Consider the following 10,924-nt stretch of genomic DNA (forward strand, 5'->3'; position numbering starts at 1 on the left):
TTTTTTTTTTTTTTTTGTTTTTACACTGGTGCTAATTTTCTTTCTTGTTCCCTTTTAGGTGTCGGAGTTTCTGTCAGCAATCAAGGCTTTTATAGAGCACATAAAGCAGAAAGAATAGGCTGTCCTCACCCCTGAGGCTAAATAAAAACTTGCTACACACGTCTTCACAGCATGTTGCACGGGATACATTTGTGCGTGCAAAGTGTGCACATGCGAAGTGAGTGTGGAGCCAGACACAATAAAGGAGAATACGTGGGAGGGGGCACTTCTTTTTCTGAGGATTTGAGGGAAATAGGTTATGTAGGTCCCTTTTACTCTCTCCCTCTTTCTGTCACTCTCACTCAGACTGAGTGAGAAACACCATCTCTCTGCCTGACTCTTCATACCAGTGTGGGCTTCTGTGTAGGTTGCAATACGACATTTGTTACTAGAGATTTAAGAGCTGTGGCAAGAAAGAAAAGGCGTGAAGCGTGGGGGGGAAAGGGTAACGGTGATAGCTAGAAAATAACCTAATTTGCTCAAGTGAAGAGATACCACACAGGGATTTTCTAAGTGCCTCCAATTTGCACAGGTAAGATGTTTTATCTCTATCCTCTCTCTTGTTGCATGCACTGACATTTACAAATACAGATTCACACAAGTAAAGAAACGGACAAAAATATATAGTGTTTTTTTTTACTAATGTTTATAGAAATGTTTATTTTTTATTAGATTTATTTTTGATTGTTTTTAATTAAGGAGTGCGTATAAATATAATGTGTCTTAGTCTTATTTGCTAAAAATCAGAACTTCTAATTCTAATAGTTGTTTGCTGTCATTTAAATTTTTTTTAGATTTTATTAGCATATATATTTTATAAATATCTTCATGAAGCAGTCATCACAGAGGGAACATACTGGACAAAGTCATAGGAACTCTCTGTGAAAAGGGGCTCAAATGCTGTACTAACGTAGTCACTTAATAACGCTGTCATTAAAGTGGGTTCCTTTAGGATGATCGGCAATTAAGACCATTGGTCAGGTTTGAACGAAGTCTGGCAAACAGTGTTTATAGGGGAGAATGAGGCAAATTAAAAAGCATAGAGGGAAGGCATCTGTGACAAGGCGCATCAGTGCTTATTAGTCCTGAAAGCCAGCCATCAAATCTGAATCATTATTGTATAATCTGGTATATTTTTCATCACGCGCACTATTTATGCAGGCTGTGGGGTACTTGGTGTATTTCATACTTCTGACAGCATGCACATGTTAGAACAACGTGTCTGTGCTCTATTTAGTAATCATTTAAGGGTGTTCAGGTGCAAACTAGAAATGTTTCCATTTTATAAAATACAGGAGTTTTGATGACATTTCTATGAATTTACTTATGACGTTATTATTACTTATTGATTTTACATCAAGGGATTTTTACAAAACAAAGATAGAAATTATCCACATAACACAAAAACACACAGTCCAGGGTCTCATATTGAATGTACTCATGCAAAACACCAATAAAGATTTAGAGCCAACTATAATTTTGAACTGCTACGGAATCAAACTCATTTCTCTTGGGCATGACAAATTTACGATGATGATAACTTGCAGAAATACAATTACAAACTTTCTGGATAAAACACACAAAAACAATAGAATACAAGATATGTCATTTATGGTCAATCAAAGTAAAAATCTGAAGGTATTAAATTAGAGATGCACCCACTTACCAAACATCGACATCTTCCAATACATGCTGATTGCTGTGCAGCAAGTGTCATCGTCGTGGGTGAAGAGGTAAAAAAATGTACTGTACTGAATTTTTCAGTGATGTGACTTCATTTTTGTGTTGCTTGTTTTGGGAATCCAGCTCACACTACTGAATTTGTATTCATTCAAGTTTGCATAATGCTCGTATGTATCCAGAGCAAAACAGAGGAATAAATTTTTTGCAACAAAAAAACGAAATAAATAATAAAAAATTAGATGAAAAAAAAACATCATCAGCACTGGCGTTCTCTAAACATGAGCGTAGGCACATAAATTCACAATCTGTGGGGAAAAAAATCTGGTACTCCATGGCATCTGCAGCACTTTGCATCTCTGTGCATGTCTAATTGAATAGAGATGCAGAGTGGTTGGTGCACACTGCCACAATTACCTAGCCAAATACTGAACAGTACTAGATTTTTAGGTTAAAACACACGCATGTGCGCACACACACGATCGCAAACAAGACCACAAAATCAGGAACTAAAATTCTTCTTGCGTGAATGTGGAAACAGCCAATATGAGCCTGGATAAAGAATTTCACAATGTGTGGATTTTGGAAAAATAAAAAATGCTGAGTTGAACACTACTACGTGATCGCAAACAAGACCACAAAATTGGGAAATTAAACTGCTGAAAGTCCTTGCATGGATGTGGCAATAGAATAGCCAGATAGGAAGAATCTGTTTTGTTGGCTATAACATGCTCTAAATGCTTTCTTCTAAAAAGATCTTCTTAACTGGAAAGAAATGGTTACATCTTTTAGTTTTAATTCATCATACCCATAGGTATAAGTGTTAATTTTTCTGCCCCTTGCAATCACTGAATGTTTATATGTGTGTGTCTGGACAAGTCTTAAGTTGTTCCTAGACAGAGCCAATACTATTAGGCAGGCTCTGACCTCTCTTAATTAAAGGGTCAGAAGGTCATAAACATTTATTAGCCCTGCAGACTAAGAAAGACAGTAATGCTGCTGTTTATAATTCCACTGTTACTGTCTTGAGGATGTATTAAGATAGGATCTAGCTTAGACTTTCGCAACAGCACCAGTTCACACAGAACATCTTGTGTGTAGAGACAAAAATATGCCATCCAAAGTTGTTAGGCCAGCAGTCGCTGAGGGGTCTGCACTGGAATCATCAGCAGGCAATAATGTCGTCCAGGAGCAAGCCTACATTCTTAATTCAAATAATGAGGGACACCATTAAGCTACCTCATCAGAATTTCATAGACTGAACCTTGACCTCATTTGTGTCTCATATTTGTCCAACCTCTGCCTCTTTTTCTCTCAGGATGCCTTAGCAGCCTCAGAATGACAGAAATACAAGAGTTTTATCAGTTTTGAGTTAGGAAATGTCAGTAGAGTCAGAGAGGCCACAAAAAGGTCAACATAAAGAAAAATAAGGACAAGACAGCAGACAAATTGGGGTGTGAGAGAGTCTAAAGGAGTTGCTCTTCCTGTTTTGCATTTTGAGGGTTCTCAATTCCCATCACGCTTCACAAATTAGCTGCAGGGTCTGGATGGCTTCCACAAAGGCCATGGCAACAGTGTTACTAGGCAAGGGTAGATTTCTTTCAAGCTGTCAGATAAGGTAGATAGAGTGAGACCAGATGGGATGAGAAAACATATTCCTGCTCTTGATTATTGGCATGTGCAGAACAAATTTGTAAATGTAACACAGAGCAATCTGCCAGCGAGTCTAGCAAGCTCCAAAGTGGCGAATGCTGCTAAGCAAGTGATGGTACTAACAGGTTCTGAATTTAACATGGAAAATTGTCAAACATGCTGAGTGAGCTGACTGATTCACTAGAGTGGATCTTTCTACTAACGATGGTATCAACAGTCTGAAACATTTGTTCTCTGTGCGAAGGGACAGATAGCTCAGATGTGCTCCCACCTTTCAGAGCTCGGCCTTAATTAAAATACTGATATTTTATTGTGTTCTTTATTCTTTATACAAAAGCCTGAGAGGCAGATTCCATCTTGAGGATCTTAGCATTCTACAGCAGCTTCGCCATGGGCTTAATTTCAGCCTGACTGGGATCATGACCCTTTGAAAAATTGTCAGACAGGATTTAATATCAGTGGCAAAAAGTGACTCATAAATTGTGATTTCTTTTGGCTGTGATGGTGAATCTTTTACTTATGGATGTGTGTGCACTGCAGAAATAAGAATTTTTGCAAAAATTTTTAAAGCTGGTACAAGTAATACATGCTCTGGAAAGGTCACACATGTCAGCCTATAATCTTCTGCTCATATTGAATTGGTCTGACACCTACTGACTGGAAAGCATCAACCCATTCAGCTGCACAAACTGCACTGCAAAAACCAGCATTTGATATGTTTGCTTCTGGGGATGTCAGTGCTACTAGTCTGGATTGCCATGAATTTTGTACTCCAATTTTAAATTTTCCTTTTGTGTCACCATCATGTTTAGGAAGTCTCTCCAAAACTATTGGATGGGCTGCCACTGAACTTGAGATGAATGTCTTTCGGTGGATGAAGTGAATTCCATTTTTAAGTTGCTCCTGATTGCATTGCTCCATTCACTTTCTCACTCACTCATCTCGCTGTGAGTGGTCAGCAAGTCTTAAGTGTTCTTTAAGTGCAAGTCCATAACATGCCTCACAAATTTGCATTACGTTATGTGTGAACACAGAGTTAGGAAAGGAGCAATAGATAAAAGTATGCTAAATGCTAAATCTTTTACCCCCATATATACTGTTTAAATGCAGTTGCTGCAGACTACAGTAAGAATAAAAAACTGAAAAATGCATTATTCATAGATTACTGAGTAGAATTCAGCTACCAGATGTTTAAACTTCCGTCTTGTTCAGGGAAAACCTTAAGTTTATCCAGGCACCTTCCTGGAAAACAAATAAAATGTATGACACATAAATATTTGGGTTAGTGTTCTGAATGGTAATGTGTTTCCCTGTACACAGAAGGAGGCTGATGCTTTGTTTTTGTTCCTCTGTGAAAGCTCTGTCCTGACTGGTGTGCATTGTCTCCTGGAACACTTTGCACTCAGTATCCACAGCAAACAATTAAGTTGGAACTGGGCATGTTGTTTTTGTTAGTAGATGAAGACCAGTCTATTACAAGTCATGATCTGCTTAAAAAAAAACTTAAGGGAACAATTGACTCATATGTCACATTTTAAAGAAAGAAATAGTCAAGTTGAAAATCTTTACTGATAAAAGACAATGTAATTTATTGAGAGCAATAAGATGTCACTGGAAATACAAAATCATCAACCTTTTGAGAGCAAGATTCAAAATCACCCCAAAAAAGCTAACACCAAACCTCTGATCCTCTGCTTAGTAATGTTTCGTTTCATCTGAGCTCGCTGGGTCCTCTGGTATTTAATTTAATTTGGCATAATGTGCTTTCTTTTGATCAACATAGTACATAGTACTCTGTAATTGTTCCTCAAAAGCTCATGTTGCAATGGAGGCCTCAGATTCTCTCTCTGCTATGTTAAGCCTTTACTGCACATTTTCTCCCATTCGCAAGATCACAATATGCATTAGATCTCCCCAGTACAAGTGCCTTTTGCCAAACCCACAATGCTCTGACATGAGGACTATGTCAAAAGGTGAAAGAACTGTACTCTAGCTCCTTTGATCACAGTATGAAAGTTTTACTCTTGCTGTAGACATTTGGATATTTTTGGATGCAATGTCATAATCTGCTTTCATTTGTTGTTGCCACTTTTGAGGATATTGAAGTTGAGAGTTACACTCTTCCGCATCATTAATCGCAAAAAATAAGATCAACTGGCAGATGGTGATTTGTATCATAAAGCAAATAAAAGGGAGAGTACTCAGGCGCTTCACTGGTTGTGCAGTTATGGGTGTGTACGACTTTGTTTACATAGCCACTGCAATTTCCCTTTTATCCTTATAAAAAGTCCAGGGCATTGATAGCAAGATCCAATTAAATCTTTCTGTTGCGTTCCACTCTGAGTGACAAGAAGTTGTTTGTTAATTTGCAATGCTTTAATCTTTCTGCACCTGCCCGAATAGCTGGTTCTCAAATTCTTCACCATCTAGTCTTTTTTTTAGCAGGAAAGCCAAAGGATAAAGAAAAAAGGGAGAACATATCAATTATAAATCCTTGTATGGTTTCCACCCAGACATCTTCAGGTGGGGGACATGGGATATGGCAGGGTCCTGAAACTGCACTTGCAAGAACTCAGTCTGTGTTATTTTTATATCTGGCTCGCTTTGTGCAGTTATCTCTTGAATGTGTAGGCTAATAGCTGTAATAGCTGAGATCAAGTCCAAGTGCTTTTGAGTCTAAACTGCACTAAGTATGGAACCTAATACTTCAGGGGAGCACTGTTCTTTACATTGACAGCCCAAACTCACAGATTTACAGGACAGGAAGTCTGCATCTGTACAGAATGTCAGAGTTCTGTTAAAATCACACAGCTCGGTCAACCAGTGATGCCCTGTGACTTCAGTTTAGCTGTGCTCAACACATAAGTGACAGAGTTATTATCACTGCCTCTAAACTGTCTGTAACGGCCCATGTGAGTGCTAGAAATACCAGATGGCAATAGCTGTAATGGAAAAAAGGCTGCTGGTCCTATACAAGTTCAAGGGAAAATAGCCTCCTTTCTTGACCTCTGTAATTGCGCTGCCGCCAAATTCATAGTCTTAAGTCTGTTTTTCTTTTCACACTGAATAAAAATATAATTGATTTTGTAAATTTTGGTCATTCAATGTTACAAATGGGAGAATTAGCCGTAGCATTGTCCACTAGTTCTTTGGCTAAGCCTTCAAAATCACGAGTCATTTTTCTGTTTCATTCAATATCTCCTCATAGACACTAATAGTGGTCTTTGTACTATGTACACACTCGCTATTACTGGAACTGGAATCTCATCAGCCCTATTATTTTAGCCTTTGGATCATAAAGTTTAAGGTTAGTCTTGATACACACTGATAAGGGGATTTCTCACCCACTGGCAGCTTTCATATCCAGCAACAGCTGGCATTTTCAGCTGTACCATTTGTGTTTCGTGTAAGGCTTGTATGATTTAGACAGTCGTTCCCTTTGTTTTGTGACTGGGGATTTTTTAATACTCCTTCTCTCACTTTGTGGGGACTTACATGAGTGCTGGGGGAGCTAAGCTTTGGTTTTTGGTCATTTTGGGACTTTTTTGCTTTTTTTTTGAGGTCATGACATGTCCCCTATTCATAAAGTCTTTCAGCTACCCGGCAGGTTCTGTATCCTTCTCTGCACCTTTTTACCTAGTGTACATCACCACCAAATATGATCAATTTGTTCCTGCTGACAGACCTCCTTAAAGGCACCTTAGTTTTCTTTGGATTTTCTCTCACACTGGATATTTGCAACAGTGATCTGTAAACTCCCTGACTGCAATATTACCTTCCTCTTTTTTGTAAATACCCAGTTTTATTTAGTTAGTTATCTAAACAGGTTTCATTAGAAAATTATTTTCTTTTTACTCTGTGCCATATTTTCAAACTTGCTCTGTACATAGTTCTTTGTATGTGGCTTTAATCTTTAGAGCCCTCTCACTTTCATTGTACAAAGCAACAGTAATCCAGCACTACTGCTCTCATTCTGCAGCTCCACCCTCATCTCAGCCCTGACATCATCATTTGACAAGCTTGCCGTGATGGAGTGGAGGTCCTGGCTTTGAACTAAGTCGTTACACTACTTACTTGGTCCATGCACACATTAGTCAGTTGTTGCCATGTGCGCTGTCGGTAAAGCTGCACAGACTCTCTTTAACTCCCACACCTTGCTCTGTCTACTTCACTCGCTTCTTCTGCAGAATTGGCAGTAATGTGTCGTTGACAGCTTATTTTGGCTCCTCACGGCAACTAAAATAATGTGTAAACAGAATAATAAATAAACAAATAAAGCTTTATACAAAAAAGTACATTGGCAGATATTTGGGTGTAAAAGAAAACACACTTTACAGTTGCCACACATGTGGTGTAAGTTTAACCACGGTGTCTCCAGATTCTTTTATAGCTGTGTTCAGTGTGGACCTGCTCCCATCTGTGGGGCATCAGAGGTGCCAGTTCTGGTGTTCTCTGGCAAATGGCTCTGCCATTCAGACTGTATGGTGCTGGACTATCACACTAAAGGATGATGGGCCTTCATGCCACCCTAACGGAGTCTAATTTTGGTAAGAAGCATCCACAAGAGCAGCCTACTGGAGGTCATTTTGTAGGTCTCTGGCAATATTTGCTCTCTTCCTCGCTGTACAAAGAAAGAGCTATTATTATAAAGGAGGAGGCCTCTGATCGGGTATCATAGTCACACAGGTCCTCTTCCCCTGTGACACCTGTAAGAGCACTGTGGTCACACTGCAACCTGCATCCAGGTTTAGATGTAGATGAGCTATTATTCCACTGCTGACTCAGTCCCCATGTACAATCCCTTCAAGCTCTTCTTGTGCAAAGCCTTGTCTCGTAGTTTTTTCCTGCCAGGCTTGAGAGTGACCTGGGTGACAAAGAAAATGTTTGTGTTACAGCATGTATGGATGTGCCGTTCTTGGGCAACTGGGCAAAATGTGCAATCAGAATGGGCTGCAGTACCATCTTATGCTACCTTTACTGCAATGCATACTAACAAGAAAAAGACAGACCCAGAGATGGATAAAGAGAGAGCAATGATCTGTGGCAACCACCTGCTAAAATCTGTATGTTTTGGGGCATTTTCTTGTTCTTACCCTCCTGTGCACCAATTCTCACATTTAATTCATCACAGCAAGTGAAATGAATACAGATTCCTAACTGGACTGATTGATATCCCTTTGATGATTAAGTATAATTTATATTTTTAAACACCGATTAGTTCAAGAAAATATCTTTAAAGTCAAATGTCAGCGTTATATTGTAAATTCTCATATGTAACGCATGGATACATTTCCATGATAGCCAAGGACGCAGCCAACACAAAGCCTTTATAGATGCTGACTGAAAATGCCAATTCAAATAGCACATTAGATATAATGTTGGTTTCCACAGCTCCAGTTTAATCAGGACAAAACATGCTATACTCATCTTTGTCTCTGCCCTAAGGTTGTTGTTTTTTTTTTCAGATCAATTTAAATCAGTACTTGACTTCTTACTCCAATGGCAAAAACAAGACAGTTAAATGTGAAAAGTTAAAGTTCTGGAGGAAGTGTTGAGTCTCATTCAGTGTAGCTTGATAGTCTTTTAGAGAAAAAGTAATGTAACTGATAAGACATGCTGTAATACAAGCCTGTCCAGACACGACAGTTCACTCTGCCACTGAGGAAATTACTCTGAAAAAAATTTAACAACTTGTGAATTCACTGTATTAAGTTATATCAAGACTGGCAATATGCTAAGGAGAAAATTACAGACTATATAAGCTTATAGACATTCAGTATTTCAACTTTAAATGATTTTCAGCATTATTTTCCATATCTATTCTCACTTAGAAATCTGACTGTTCTCACAGTGCATTAGACCAGTTGATTAGGCCCAAAATATATTTACAGGCAAGAATAAATAATATTTTTAGGTTGACCATGTGCTCACGGGAAGCTGCAACTTCTGAAAGTAGCAAGTCACCCATTTGAATTCTTGAAGTCCAGTAGATTGGCAATGTATAGAACTCCATGTGAATTATCTATTGATTTTTTTTTTCTTATATTAATGTGTGCTTTAGCTGCATCTGGTATTATTTGAGGAAGAAAAAAACAAAAATGTTGCAAAAAAATCCTTTGGTTGAAAGGAAATCCATTTGACGGTCAGTATAAATATAGTGAATACTGATCTGTGGATAAAGGTCGCAATTTTGATTTCAAAAGAAAGAGAAGCTGACATTAACAGAAATGATTCACAGACATCTGAAAATTATTTCAAGTGCGGGCAGTGGTTTAGTCTGAGCTGTAGCAGCAGTTTGCTATTTTATTAATTGCCAAAGTTAAAAGGCCACACGATGATGAGCAGCAGCTATTCCAGCCTGGTACTGCATGAGAATGTGATCTGCAGGTTGTGGAGAAAGTCATATTCTGAAATTGTGTTGACAGAGACACAATAAAAACAAAATGCCAATAATCCAATTCAGGCTTCTTCTAATTTATTTAAATAGTCTCCAGGCTTCTTGAAGGGCATCCAAAGCTCTTCGTTGGATGTTGGATACATTTTGTTGTGTTTTCTGTCAACCTGATCCCACACTGCTTCAAAAATGTTGAGGTCTCAGGGGAGGCCAATCTATGACTAATAGTGTTCACTGAGAGTTTTTCTGTCCAGGTATGCTTTTATGGTATTGGCAATAAAAACATACCTGGATCATTTTCAAAAGCATTTGGGCTCATTTTCATGCTGAACAATGAAGCTAGCTTTCCAAATGTTATTGCATGGTGGATCAAAAGCTGATGTTACTTTTCCACATTCATAATCCCTTTCATTTTGACAAGATCCTCAACACCACTGACTGAAATGCAGTCACAAACCATGACAGAGCCTCCACCATGCTTTACAGATGGCTGTAGACACTCACTGTTGACCTCCCCTGACCTCCTTCCTGCATACCAAAAACAATCTGAACCAATAATTTCAAATTTGTATTCAACCTATAAGACCTGTTACCACTGACTTTCACTCTAATTCTTTTTTAATTTCGTATACTTCAGCCTTTTCTCCCTGTTTCCCTTCTTCAAGAATGGCTTCTTAAAAGCCACAGGTGCTCTGAGACCATTTCTGATGAGGCTTTGGTGAACAGTAGATGGCTCAATTAAAAGGCTAGATGCATGTCTCAAGTCCTGTGTTAGATTCTTTGATGGATTTTTCCAGTTTCTTCATGAAATAAATTTAATGTACTGTTCATTTGCTCTTTGGCAGTCTCCTCGTTTGTGCAATAATATTCTTTTACACATGTCAAACTGTGTTATTATTTCTAAAATCAAAGAAACAAAAAGAAACTGAAACAAATTGTGTTTTAGCAGTAACAAAGGGCGTAAAGATATAATTAAAAATTGGCTCATGCGAACCCAGCCCAATTTTTACTCTTTAAGTGTGCGCGTGTGTGTGTGTGTGTGGGGGGGGGATATATGTGTGTATTCACATCATTTATGTTAATGAGAGCGTGGGGAGTGAGTTGGAGGGTGGGGTGGGCTGCTTTTAACTATGTAAAGCACTTTGTGCTACATTTTTT

The 10,924-nt window shown here is 38.5% G+C and overlaps 1 protein-coding gene across 1 annotated transcript in view; it reads left to right on the forward strand.

The window, feature by feature from the left end:
- Window positions 1-344: 344 nt before the first annotated feature.
- Window positions 345-10,924, forward strand: part of LOC102210845 (prolactin-releasing peptide receptor) — a 15,400-nt gene continuing 4,820 nt past the window's right edge. The window contains exon 1 of the mRNA XM_005720865.1: window positions 345-571. The gene's annotated coding sequence lies outside the window, so the exon portion shown is untranslated. The remainder of the gene's footprint in view (window positions 572-10,924) is intronic.

This window comes from Pundamilia nyererei, unplaced genomic scaffold (genome assembly GCF_000239375.1).
Source record: "Pundamilia nyererei isolate P.nyererei 1_Seehausen unplaced genomic scaffold, PunNye1.0 scaffold00003, whole genome shotgun sequence".
NCBI classification, from domain to species: Eukaryota; Metazoa; Chordata; class Actinopteri; order Cichliformes; family Cichlidae; genus Pundamilia; species Pundamilia nyererei.